This window comes from Mytilus galloprovincialis, chromosome 1, assembly GCF_965363235.1.
Source record: "Mytilus galloprovincialis chromosome 1, xbMytGall1.hap1.1, whole genome shotgun sequence".
Taxonomy (NCBI): Eukaryota; Metazoa; Mollusca; class Bivalvia; order Mytilida; family Mytilidae; genus Mytilus; species Mytilus galloprovincialis.
In genome coordinates, this window is record NC_134838.1 from 25453819 (window position 1) to 25467447 (window position 13629).

Here is a 13629-nt window from a genome sequence, read left to right on the forward strand (position 1 = left end):
ACACTGTGTTTTTTTTCTGAAGTAAACCACAGCTACACAGCGTCCCTTTGTGCCTATTGCGGACAATTATTTGACGTCAATATTTTTTTTTATTAATTTTTCTGTAAGATGATGGGGTAGGGTGTCCGACACCAATTTTGCACTTTCTTTAAAAAAAAATAAACTAAGCCGAAGAAAACCCTGTGTTTTTTCTCAAGTAAAGGACAGCTATCTGACTTTCCTTTGCACCTAGTGCGGACAAAAGTATTGCCTTACAACATTTTTTTATTAACTTCTCTGTAAGGTAGTGAGGTTGGGTGTCTGATCCTAAATTTGGACCTACGTTACAAATCAACTGCGGAAGAACACCTTGGGTTTCTTCTCCAGTATACCTCTGCTACCCAGCCTCCCTTTGCATCTAGTGCAGACACTAGATTTGCTGCAGAACATTTTTTATTAACTTTTCTGTATGCTAGATTGTAAGGTAAGCAGACTGTCCGACTCAATCTTTGAAACTACTTAAAAAACATTAAACTAAGCCGTAGAGCCCACTGTGTTTTTTCTCAAGTAGACCACAGCTAACCAGATCTCCTTTGCGCCTATTGTGGACACTGATTTGACATAGAATAGTTTTTATTATTTTTTCTGTAAGGTAGTGGAGTAGGGTGTCTGGCCAAAACTTTGCACTTAAAAAAAAAAAATAAGCCGAACAACAATCTGTGTTTTTCTCAACTAAACCACAGCTACCTGGCCTTTCTTTGCACCTAGTGGGGACAGAAGTATTGCAGTACAACATTTTTTTTTTCTGTAAGGTAGCGGGGTTGGGTGTCTGACCCTAAATTTGGACCTACGTTAAAAACAAACTGTGCCGAAGAACACCTTGAGTTTCTTCTCCAGTACACCTCAGCTACCCAGCTTCCCTTTGCACCTAGTGCATACCCAATTTTTGCCATAGAACATTTTTCATTAATTTTTCTGTAAGGTAGGGGGTTAGGATGTCGGACACCACCTTTGCACTTTCTTTCAAAAAAAAGTAAAACTAAGCCGAAGAACAACCTGTGTTTTTTCTCTTGTAAACCACAGCTACCCGAATTTTCTTTGCACCTAGTTAGGACAAAAGTATTGCCGTTCAACATTTTTTATTAATTTTTCTATAAGGTAGTGATGTTGAGTGTCTGACCCTAAATTTGGACCTACGTTACAAAAAAAAAAACTGTGCGAAAGAACACCTTTGGTTTCTTCTCCAGTATACCTCAGCTATCCAGCTTCCGTTTGCACCTAGTGCAGACACATGTTTTGCCGTAGACCATTTTTAAAACTTTTCTGTTTGGTAGACTGTAAGGTAAGAAGACTGTTTGACTCAATCTTTGAACCTACTTGAACAACATTAAACTAAGTCAGAGAACACACTGTTTTTTTTCTCAAGTAGACCACAGCTACACAGCTTCCCTTTGCGCCTATTGCGCATAATGATTTGACGTCAATATTTTTTTATTAATTTTTCTGTAAGGTAGTGGGGTAGGGTTTCCGACACCAACTTTGCACTTTCTTTCAAAAATATAAACTTAGCCGAAGAACACCCTATGTTTTTGTCAAGTAAACCACAGCTACCCGACCTTTCTTTGCACATAGTGCGGACAGAACTTTTGCCGTACAACATGTTTTATTCATTTTTCTGTAAGGTAGTGAGGTTGGGTGTCTAACCTTTAAATTCGGACCAAAGTTAAAAACAAACTTTGCAGGAGAACACCTTTGATTTCTCCTCCAGTATACCTCAGCTACCCAGCTTCCCTTTGCACCTTGTGCAGACACAGGTTTTGCCGTAGAACATTTTTTATTAACTTTTCTGTATGGTAGACTGTAAGGTAAGATGACTGTCCGACTCAATCTTTGAACCTACTTAAAAAAAAACAATAAACTAAGCCGTAGAACACACTGTGTATTTTATCAAGTAGACCACAGCTCCTCAGCTTCCCTTTGCGCCTTTTGCGGACAATGATTTGACGTACAACAATTTTTATTCATTTTTCTGTAAGGTAGTGGGGTAGGGTGTCCGGCTCCAACTTTGCACTTTCTTTAAACAATATTAAACTAAGCCGAAGAACACCCTGTGTGTTTTTCTCAAGTAAACCACAGCACCTAGTGCGGACAAAAGTAATGCCGTAAAACAGTTGTCATTAACCTTTCTGTAAGGTAGACTGTAAAGTAGACTGTCCGACTTAATCTGTAAACCTTCTTAAAAAAGTAGCTTCCCTTTGCGCCTATTGAGGACAATGATTTGACGTAGAACATGTCTTATTAAAAAATTTCTGTAAGGTACATGTAGTTGGGTAGGGTGTTCGGCCCCAACTTTGCACTTTCTAAAAAAAAAGTAAGCTGAAGAACACCCTGTGTTTTTTCTCAAGTAAACCACCGCTACCCGGCTTTTCTTTGTACCTAGTGCGGACAAACATATTGCCATACAGCATTTGTTATTAAATTTTCTGTAAGGTACAAATGTAGTTGGGTAGGGTGTCCGACCCCAAATTTGGACCTACTTTAAACAAAATTAACTAAGCCGAAGAACACCCTAGATATCTCAGCTACTAGTGGAAGATATTAGCAAGTAAAATGGAGGGAATTGTGCAAATGATGATACAAGCATGAACATTAGCACTAAGCATAATTATTATATACTTTTTAAGAAAAAACTGCTGGTGATAAAAAAAAATCATTTTTATAAATTGTCTGTTTTTTTCCAGGTTTAAAATACTTATTTTTCTGGAAAACATTTTCTTTGATCTTCTTTTAGAATAAAATATTATTTGGTGGCTACCTTCATTTCATGTGACATTTATACATATATTACATGTTCAGGATTTGCGCATGCGCGAAGATGTTACAAAATTCACACAAAAACATTTGAGCTATTCATTATATACATTTGTACCTAGCGCTTTTGGATTTTTAATGACGTTATGAATTTGTTCGAAACTATTTTTTGAGGTTATGATACACATGCGTATAACAATTTCACACATGCGCAGACTATTTATAGACATAAAGAGATATTTGCACGCACTATAAGGGCACAATGATGTAAATCGTAGTTCATCTTACAGATGAGGATTTGGATTTTGTAAACATATCTTTGTTATCATTTCATTCCTCTAAACATCAAGGCTCTTCTGTTCAGTTCCTGTAACTTTTATGATGCCACTGTTTGAAAACACGTCCTTTCAGGTGCAATGATCAAGCATTCATTGAATAAGGTGAAAAAGGTGGTTAACTTTCTAAATCCCGGGCAACAACAATTATAGCTGCAGATCAACCACTTTGGTATTGGCTAAGCAATTACAGTAGGAATGGCCAGATTTGTACGGGGAAGATAGGTTTATCGTCATGTTTGGTGGATTGTCCATTACAATGACTTGTTTTAAAAGTCTGAGTGAAATCTTGCGTGATAGTGGATTGACATTTGCCCTCACTGAAGCCGACATTGCAACACCTATAATAGCAGATTCTTTTCATAATGTTCAAATGTAATAATAACTAAACACGCACATCGATGACAGCATGTGTTTTGATTGAATTGATAATGTCAGCTGATAAACGCGTAAACGCAGAACATATAACCCATGACTATATATCGTTTAAATATTTGATCAACTGGTGTAAGGAAAGAGAGTCATCTTGACCACAGTTTAATTTCTGTCGTTCAATTATGAATTAAGAACTTCTTGTGCTTTCGGTAGTACGCCCATTTCACAAGTCAGATATCGTACTTTACAAACAGTCCATACTAAGCCTTTTAGGCCAGGTGAGCTAAAAACATTAGAGAAATATAATTAAGGTACATATTCAAAAAAGATGTATGCACATGATTAATCCTTTTTCATATTTCAGGAAAATCCAAGACCACAGAAAGCTTCCTGATTCCTAAACCTTTGTGATGTTGATGCGAACTGTCTATTTAGGAATATTATTATATGAACAGTATGTGTACATGTGGACAATTTTCAATAACAATTTACCGATGATAAACTTCGAATAAATATTTGCAATAATTCAATGACTTTTCGAAACGTGAGGATGTCAAGACCTTTGTGCTTTCTGTTATATAATAGATTTTGTGCATTTAAAAAATTGAGGAAATGGTTTATTTTCAAGTATAAATCACACAAATCATCATACATATAAAATCAAAATAGACTTTTTCATTTGTTTAATTCATACAGTGTATATCTTCACTGTCTCCTATGTATTTAGTTTAAAATACTAGACTATAGTTTTTATATGTTTTAAAAACTGAAAACACTTCATTTTACACAAGTAGTTATTTTTTAACTTTTAATTTAAATTATTTTATGATAGAAATCATAAAAAACAACAATTAAGCCTGTATATAAATACACTGGACTTGTTATTTTGCTTGAATATTGAAACCATATGTATCTCATCAGGTTAATGACTTTTAAGCGTGCACACAAATTCCAATTGCAGCTGATGAAGATCAGATTACATGATATGAACTTTCACTGAGAATTATGTGGTCAATCAAATTTAATGGTTTGTTATGCTCAACCTGAGTTGTTCAGATATAGTTTGTCGCTAGAGTATGTCAGTTTTACTGGATGTGTTCAGACTGGAGCGTTGTCAATGTGCACAACTTGTGTTTTTTAATTATAAATTTCAATAGCAAGGTCAACATTCAAAAACTGAATGATTACCTTTGGAAGACAAAAGTTTAGTCGTAAGAATAACCTGCTACAATAAAGATGTTCGAAAAGCATCTTTAACTGTTGTTTTTGGGAGAGGAGTCGTCAAACTTATAAAAGAGGATGTTTAAAATTCAGAGGCGGATTTAGAGGGGATCAGGGAGACCCCCGGGTTTCTGGGGGAAATTTGGTTGATTAAATAGGGAATCACTGAAGCATGACCAGAGCGGACCCCCCTCTTAGGCAGTCAGTGTGCCCCCACTTATAACATTTCTGGATCCGATAGTTAAATTCCCTATTCTCATACTATATATATTTTTCTTATCATGGAACTGAATGCATTAATTCCCAGGGGAAGGCTATAGGGATAGCTTGAATAGGTCTTTCAAGCTTCATTAATATATAAAAAGGGTGGGAAATTTAAAACGGTCAGGGTTATTTCTAATTAAGTGTCTGATGCTAGTATTTATCGTGTTGCGGTTAAAACCACATTTGTAAATGTGTCAGATGTTTCCGGCATTTTTTAGATTTTAACGAGAGAAATTTATTTATTACTGAAAAATTGTTACACCAGGGTTTTTGATATCACAAACTAGTCAAAACATTTACTAAATTTTATCATCGGTATAAGGACATCATTCGTAAATATAGCTCAACATGCAGACTTCTAATACGTTCAGGTATTTCACATCCAATTTTTTATGGTAATATTCTTTATAAAGCACAAAGGTGTCAGTATTCACCTCAGAAACTTACAAAACCTTGAATAGACTTATTAAGAAAGGATATAATTACGATACTGTTGTCAAGTCATTAAAGATTGCATATTTTGGCGTTAATATTGAGTCACAGATAAGGTCTTTGCATCGGAACTAAACACATTTATTCTAAAAACAGTTGTTGGCATGACACGGGTTATGTTCTTCTCATATATGTTATGATGATATGATACTAAACCCCTAACGGGAAGGATTGTGCCTGATGTTCATATGATGAAATCATAATCTTTCAGTCAGTTTAGTTGAAGTCTGGAGCTGGCATGTCAGTTAACTGCTAGTAGTCTGTTGTTATTTATGTATTATTGTCATTTTGTTTATTTTCTTTGGTTACATCTTCTGACATCAGACTCGGATTTCTCTTGAATTGAATTTTAATGTGCGTATTGTTATGCGTTTACTTTACTACATTGGTTAGAGGTATAGGGGGAGGGTTGAGATCTCACAAACATGTTTAACCCCGCCGCATTTTTGCGCCTGTCCCAAGTCAGGAGCCTCTGGCCTTTGTTAGTCTTGTGTTATTTTAATCTTAGTTTCTTGTGTACAATTTGGAAATTAGTATGGTGTTCATTAAAACTGGACTAGTATTTATTTGTTTAGGGGCCAGCTGAAGGACGCCTCCGGGTGCGGGAAATTCTCGCTACATTGAAGACCTGTTGGTGACCCTCTGCTGTTGTTTTTTATAACACATATCAAGTTTGAATTTTGGTCTCAATAATTTTCACCGTTCCAGAGTTATGCCCTTTACAAATATGCAAAATTGCTGAATATTTCGTTTCCTTTCTCTAACTCGAGTTTGCCTCAACCAAATGTTATGAAGTTTAAAAATGCTTACTGCCACGAAACTCATATCAGGAACACACTTTTAATGTTCTTGATTTATGAGCATTTATAACGTCTTATGCAAGCGGGGGCATTATCTGCATATGGCCCATGGACACATTCCCCATTTAGTTTTTTTAATAAGTGTTTTTTTTCAAAGAAAACTTATCTCAGAACTAAATTGTGACTATTTTGCCAAGTGACTTTTTGTCCGTGACTTTTTGTCTAGTGACTTTCTGTCCTACATATTTTACTGGTCAGTACTTGATAAGCTTGACTTATACTTGATAAATAAATATATCCGACGCTTGGAGCTCAATGCCATTAATCTGCGTTTTATCTGTTTTCTAGATTTACTCGAACAATACTTCTTGATCACTGGCTGACTACTGCCACAATTAATAAATCCAAACCTGACCTATATTCGACTCTACCAAACTCGATCGCCTTTTGATTCCTATACTTAACCATGCACATGCACGAGTACAAATGACCGCTACAAGACTCTATGAAAGATATCCACATAGATGGGAAGATGTGGTATAAGTGCCAATGAGATAACTCTCCATCCAAGTCACAATTTATAAAAGTAAAACATTATAGGTCAATGTACGGTCTTCAACACGGGGCCTATGCTCACACCGAACAACAAGATATAAAGGTCGATAAAAAATTACTGGTGTAAAACCATTCAAGCGGGAAAAACCAACGGTCCAGGTCTGATCTATATAAAAAAATACGAGAAACGAGAAACACTCTTAATAAGCTTTCGATCGAGGTATACTATATATCTGTTATTAGGGGCTGAAGAGTCCTGTCAGTCCATTCCATTATTCAAAATATCCATTTCATTATTCAAAATTGGCTGTTTCTGAATGTTCACGCGTACATATATGTTTTTCGATATTTAAGTCCGTGGTTACTCCTGTAATATCCGTTGCGGAACATATTGACTATCTACCTTTTGTTCCTCTTTTAATAAGCTTTCGATCGAGGTATAATATATATCTGAAATTAGGGGCTGAAGGGTTCTGCCAGTCCATTTCATTATTCAAAATATCCATTTCATTATTCAAAATTGGCTGTTTCTGAATGTTCACGCGTACATATATGTTTTTCGATATTTAAGTCCTTGGTTACTCCTGTAATATCCGTTGCGGAACATATTGACTATATACCTTTTGTTCCTCTTTTAATAAGCTTTCGATTGATGTATAATATATATATCTGTAATTAGGGGCTGACGGGTCATAGCAGTGCATTCCATTATTTAAAATATCCATTTCATTATTCAAAATTGGCTAACATGTTTAACCCCGCCATATTATTTATGTATGTGTCTGTCCCAAGTCAGGAGCCTGTAATTTAGTGGTTGTCGTTTGTTTAAGTGTTATATATTTGTTTTTCGTTCATGATTTTAAATAAATAAGGCCGTTAGTTTTCTCTTTTGAATTGTTTTACAATGTCTTATCGGGGCCTTTAATAGCTGACTATGCGGTATGTGCTTTGCTCATTGTTGAAGGCCGTACGGTGACCTATAGTTGTTAATGTCTGTGTCATTTTGGTCTTTTGTGGATATTTTTCTCATTGGCAATCATATACCACATCTTCCTTTTCATATTTCCTCATTTTTCGCATGTTGTGGCATTTAGGTCCTCCGTAAACCCTCTTATGGTCATTGCGAATCAAAATATAGCTATAGTGTCACAGTCAAATTTTTTTATATTTATTTCACTATTCACCGCTTCAATTTGAATAATGAAACATAAACCATTTCATTATTTATTAATCATTTTTTTTTATATTTAATAATGAATAATGAACTATAAATAATGGACGTACTTCAGCGCGGTTCATATGGGGAGACCCAAATTGAATACTAACTTTTTTGCAATCTTTATAATGTTCATGTCGTGTTTTTGATACTTTTCGTATTTCATCGAGAACCCATAATATTTCATAATTGAAGGATGGCTAAAATATAGAAATAAGAAATATATTGTTTATTTTCAAATACACCAAATATCTGCCAAAGACCAAACGACGGTAAATTAAACAAATAAGTTGATAGACGGCCTTCAACAATGAGCAAATTTGATTTTACCCCGAACACAGAGACACGTTGTTTTATACTTCGTGCTTAGAAAATAGACACATGCATGGCCCAGAGGCGGATTTAGAGGGTTTTTTTCAATTTTAGGTTAAACAAAAATGGTTGGTCAAACAGGGAATTACCGAGGCATGATTGCAGCGGACCCCTCTTCGGCAGTCAGTGATCCCCCCCCCCGTATGAAAATTTCTGGATCCGCCACTGCAGGCATGGCAAAACAGAAAATAAAAGTCAGGAATAAAAGACCAGTTTAAAAATCTTTGTTTTCTACTAACACTGTCTATTATTTTAAAAAGAATATCTATATGCTAATATCTTATTTGAAAACTATTTACTAGATAGTTTAGAGGATAGATTGATGTAGGTTTGTGTGAAATTGGTGAGAGAAAACAATGTTGCAGGGAGGATAAAGATTTTCATTGAACTTTTTATTTCACTCTAAGTCATAAGCCCTGATTTTACACATAATTTACAGTTTTATCTCAGCATGTTATCAGTAATCTGTTACATATATAAACTTTGTGGTCACACTTTCTCTTTGATTCACTAATTGTAACCAGATGTATGTTGATTAAGTGAACCTCTTAATGTTAAACTGTTTTATCAGAAATTGTTTTGTATAATTGGTATGTCCCTGTCCTTCCACAGGTTTCATTGTATTTTCTGCTCTGGTAAAAAATATGATGATCGTCAAGAAAAAAATCTGGGACTATTAGACCCCGTTTACACTGACAAATAATATCGATCTTTGGTCCAGTGTAAACGGGTAAGATCGATCTTCAATCGGACTTAAAAAGTCTACCTCTAGGGGTGGTTTTAAAATGATCGATCATATTTGAATCGATCTTTCTTTTTGTGCAAACGCTTAGATCGATCGCGATCGATCTTTTTTCAGGTGTTTGTTATATTTAGATAGGAAAATAAAAGTCAGACCGGTTCTTTTTATGTTGTAGTGTAAACGCACTGGATTTAATAAGATCGATCTTGCTTGTGCAATGTAAATGCGAACTGGGGTGAACACGGCCCTTGTCTTTTTAAGATCGATTCAAATAAAGATCGATTCAGTTTCGTTGCCAGTGTAAACAGGGTCTTATACCAAAGGTATAATAGTCCAGATAAAATTTATTATAAGAAAAAAAATACAAGATTGATAATGAAAATACGAATATTTATTTTACTACGATATACAACCTTCCCTGCATTTATCTGAAAGGATTTTAGTCCTCAACTTTATTTTCTATTCCTTGTATTTCTTAATCTAAAGAAAACATACGATATAAAATGTATGGTAAAAAAAAATCTAGATAAATTTCTCAATTAACTTAATGACTTCCTATTTTTTATAACTGTTGTTGAAGTGAATTCAGGAAAAAAAACAAAGGTGTACCGTAAACAATTATTCCACCATTGACAAAGGATCTGATATATATATAATATTCTTATCATTTCCGTGCATAAAAATTTAAAAAAGTAGGCACGGGGTATGCATTGCCCTACCTGCCTAGTTTGTTTAAATGACCAAACAAACTTTCAATCCCCTTTCACTATCAATTCGAAGTGTAATACGCAGCTGTAACTAATAGAAAACAAAAACTAACAGATCTTGGAAAAAGGGGGAGGGCTAAACAAAAATATTGTCCTTGATCTATGGATTCCTTTTTTTATTTATTTTAAATTCTAGATATTGATTGAACTTAAACATACTTTGGAGTAAAGTAGTTTTGAGATTTTAGCTACCATTTATTTTACTTAAACTGTGGAGTCCTTGGAATTTTTCTGCGTGACAATTTCTTTTTTGCTTACGGTTATTCATCTTCTTGAATATTTTATTTTCTGGGAAAAAAGTTCTCCCTTGATGTCTTTAGCAAAGGTTTCAGGTCCAAAGTTGCATTCAATTTCTCCTGATTATAATTTTGATAGACACCCTTGACCCTAAACAAGAAAATCTGGAATAGGTGCAAAATGAAGACTTGCTGACAAGAAACCTGTATTTGAAAGGCAATCTACATTATTTGCAAATATTTGAACAACACATTAATGTGTCATTCCACAGCTGACCATTTATTTGGACTCATTAATTATTTTTTTTTTTTGGCATTTCTAAAGATATCTGACATATGTCTTCCTATGTAAGTCAATGAAGGCATATTGCCAAATTCCATTTCTACAAAAACTGAGGTAAATATGTCATTTGATAAATAACATGGTGTAGCTTTTGGTGTCATTTCAACGTCGCGCACGCCCTTGTCAAAATCAATTTTATCAAAAGATAAACGAAAAATATTAATTACACCCCCAAATGACTATCCTCTTTTCTCCCCCGTAACAGTACAATGTGGTTATCAATTTTTTTCTTTTCCAGCCTGCCCATTAATGCTTGATAATATCTGAACCTATGTCATTCTCTTTTTAAAAGTGTGTAATACTTGCTACTGTGCAAAACAATTAAAATTGCAATACAACTTAATCCCTTTTCAGTTGACATAGAATAAATTAAAGTATAATTATAAATATTTTAATATATTTTTTTTTCCATATCAACTTCTGATATCAAACTTTCACATACATTGGCTAGATTTGATTTAGTTAGTTCTATAAATACAACAGATTTAAGAACTCTATGTTTTAAATGTAAATAAGTCTAGAAGTAGAACATTTGTATTAACAATTATGTAAGGTAGTGGGGTAGGGTGTCCGACCAAACTTTGAACCTACTTAAAAAAAAAATAAACTAAGCCGAATAACACCCTGTGTTCTTTCTCAAGTTCTTCCTAGCTTCCCTTTGCGCCTATTGCGGACAAAAAGTATTGACGTATAACAATTTTATTAACTTTTCTGTAAGGTAGTGATGTAGACTGACAGACTCAATCTTTGGACCTACTTTAAAAAAAAAAACTAAGCCGAAGAACACCGTGTGTTTTTTCTCAGGAAGACCACAGCTATCCAGCTATCATTTGCGCCTAGTGCGGACAAAAGTATTGACGTAGAACATGTGTAACTAACTTTTCTGTAAGGTAGTGAAGTAGACTGTCCCGACTTAATCTTTTGACCTATTTAAAAAAAAATCTTATCCGAAGAATACAGTGTGTTCTTTCTAAAGAATACAACAGCTACCTGGCTTCATGTTGTGCCTACTGCGGACAAAATTATTGACGTAGAACATGTTTTATTAACTTTTCTGTAAAGTAGTGAATTAGACTGTCCGAGTCAATATTTGCACCTACTTTAAAGAATAAAAAACTAAGCAGAGAAACACCATCTGTTTTTTCTCAAGTAGACCACAGCTATCCAGCTTTCCTTTGCGCCTAGTGCGGACAAACCTTTTGACGTAGAACATGTTTTATTAACTTTTCTGTAAGGTAGTGAAGTAGACTGTTAGACTCAATGTTTTGACCTATTTGAAAATAAAATAAACTAAGCGGAAGAACACCCTGTGTTTTTTCTCAAGTAGACCACAGCTACCCAGCTTCCCTTTGCGCCTTGTGCGGACAAAAGTATTAACGTAGAACATTCTCTATTACCTTTTCTGTAAGGAAATGGAACAGGATGTCCAATACAACTTTGGACCTACTTAAAAACAAAACTAAGCCGAACAACACCCTGGTTTTGTTCTCAAGTAGACCTCAGCTACATAGCTTCCCTTTGCACCTAGTGCAGACACAAGTATTGCCGTAGAACATTTTTAAATAACTTTTCTGTAAGGGTGGGTTAGGGTGTCCGGCCCCAACTGTGGACCTACTGAAAAGCAAAACTAAGCCGAACAACATCCTGGATTTTTTATCAAGTACACATCAGCTACCCAGCTTCCCTTTGCACCTAGTGCGGACAAAAGTTTTAACGTAGAACATTTCTAATAAAAATTTAAGTAAGGGTTGGGTAGCTCTCCGACCCCAACTTTGGACCTAGTTCCAAAAAATAGAATTAAGCCGAACAACACCCTGAATTTTTTATCAAGTAAACATTACCTACTAAGCTTCCCTTTTCACCTAGTGTGGACGAAAGTATTGCCGTAGAACATTTTTAATAACTTTTCTGTAAGGTTGGGTATGGTGTCCGACATGAAATGTGGACCTACTTAAAAACAAAACTAAGCCGAACCACACCCTTGATTTTTTCTCAAGTAAACATCAGCTGCCCAGTATCCCTTTGCACCTAGTGCAGACAAAAGTATTGCCGTAGAATATTTTTTATTAACTTTTCTGTAATTGTGGGTTAGGGAGTCCGACCCTAACTTTGGACCTAGTTAAAAAAAAAACTAAGACGAACAACACCCTAAATTTTTTCTCATCTCGACATCAGCTACGCAGCTCCATTTCCACCTATTTCGGACAAAGTTTTTGTCGTAAAACATATGTTCATTAACTTTTAAGGGTAGGGTAGGATGTCCGACCCCAACTTTTTACCTACTTTACCAAAAAAACCTAAGCCGAAGAACACCCTGGATTTTTTCTCAAGTAAATCTCAGCTATCCACCTTCTCTTTGCACCTAGTGCAGACTAAAGTATTGCCGTAGAACATTTTTTTATTAACTTTTCTGTAAGGTTGGGTTAGGGTGTCCGACCCCAACTGTGGACATACTTAAAAATAAAACTAAGCAAAAAAACACCCTGGATTTTTTTATCAAGTAGACATCAGCTACCAAGCTTCCCTTTGCACATACTGCAGACTAAATTATTGCAGAAGAACAATGTTTATTATCTTTTCTGTAAGGGTGGGATAGGGTGTCCGACCCCAACTGTGGACCAACTTAAAAACAAAACTAAGGCAAACAACACCCTGGATATTTTATCAAGTAAACATCAGCTACTTAGCTTCCCTTTGCACCTAGTGCGGACAAAAGTATTGCCGTAGAACAATTTTTTTTATTAACTTTTCTGTAAGGTTGGGGTAGGGTGTCCGACCCCAACTTTGGACCGATGATGACGATGATGATGATGATGATGATGATGATGATGATGATGATGATGATGATGATGATGATGATGATGATGATGATGATGATGATGATGATGATGATGATGATGATGATGATGATGATGATGATGTTGATGTTGATGATGATGATGATGATGATGATGATGATGATGATGATGATGATGATGATGATGATGATGATGATGATGATGATGATGATGATGATGATGATGATGATGATGATGATGATGATGATGATGATGATGATGATGATGATGATGATGATGATGATGATGATGATGATGATGATTTCCAGTGTACAGTGATTACT

General features: G+C 35.1%; 1 long non-coding RNA gene across 1 annotated transcript in view; it reads left to right on the forward strand.

Annotated features, from left to right (window-relative positions):
• The window catches only part of LOC143072897 (uncharacterized), a 29988-nt gene extending 25848 nt beyond the window's left edge, over positions 1-4140 (forward strand). The window contains exon 3 of the long non-coding RNA XR_012977345.1: positions 3865-4140. This is a non-coding gene — a long non-coding RNA (uncharacterized LOC143072897). The remainder of the gene's footprint in view (positions 1-3864) is intronic.
• The last annotated feature ends 9489 nt before the right edge of the window (positions 4141-13629 follow it).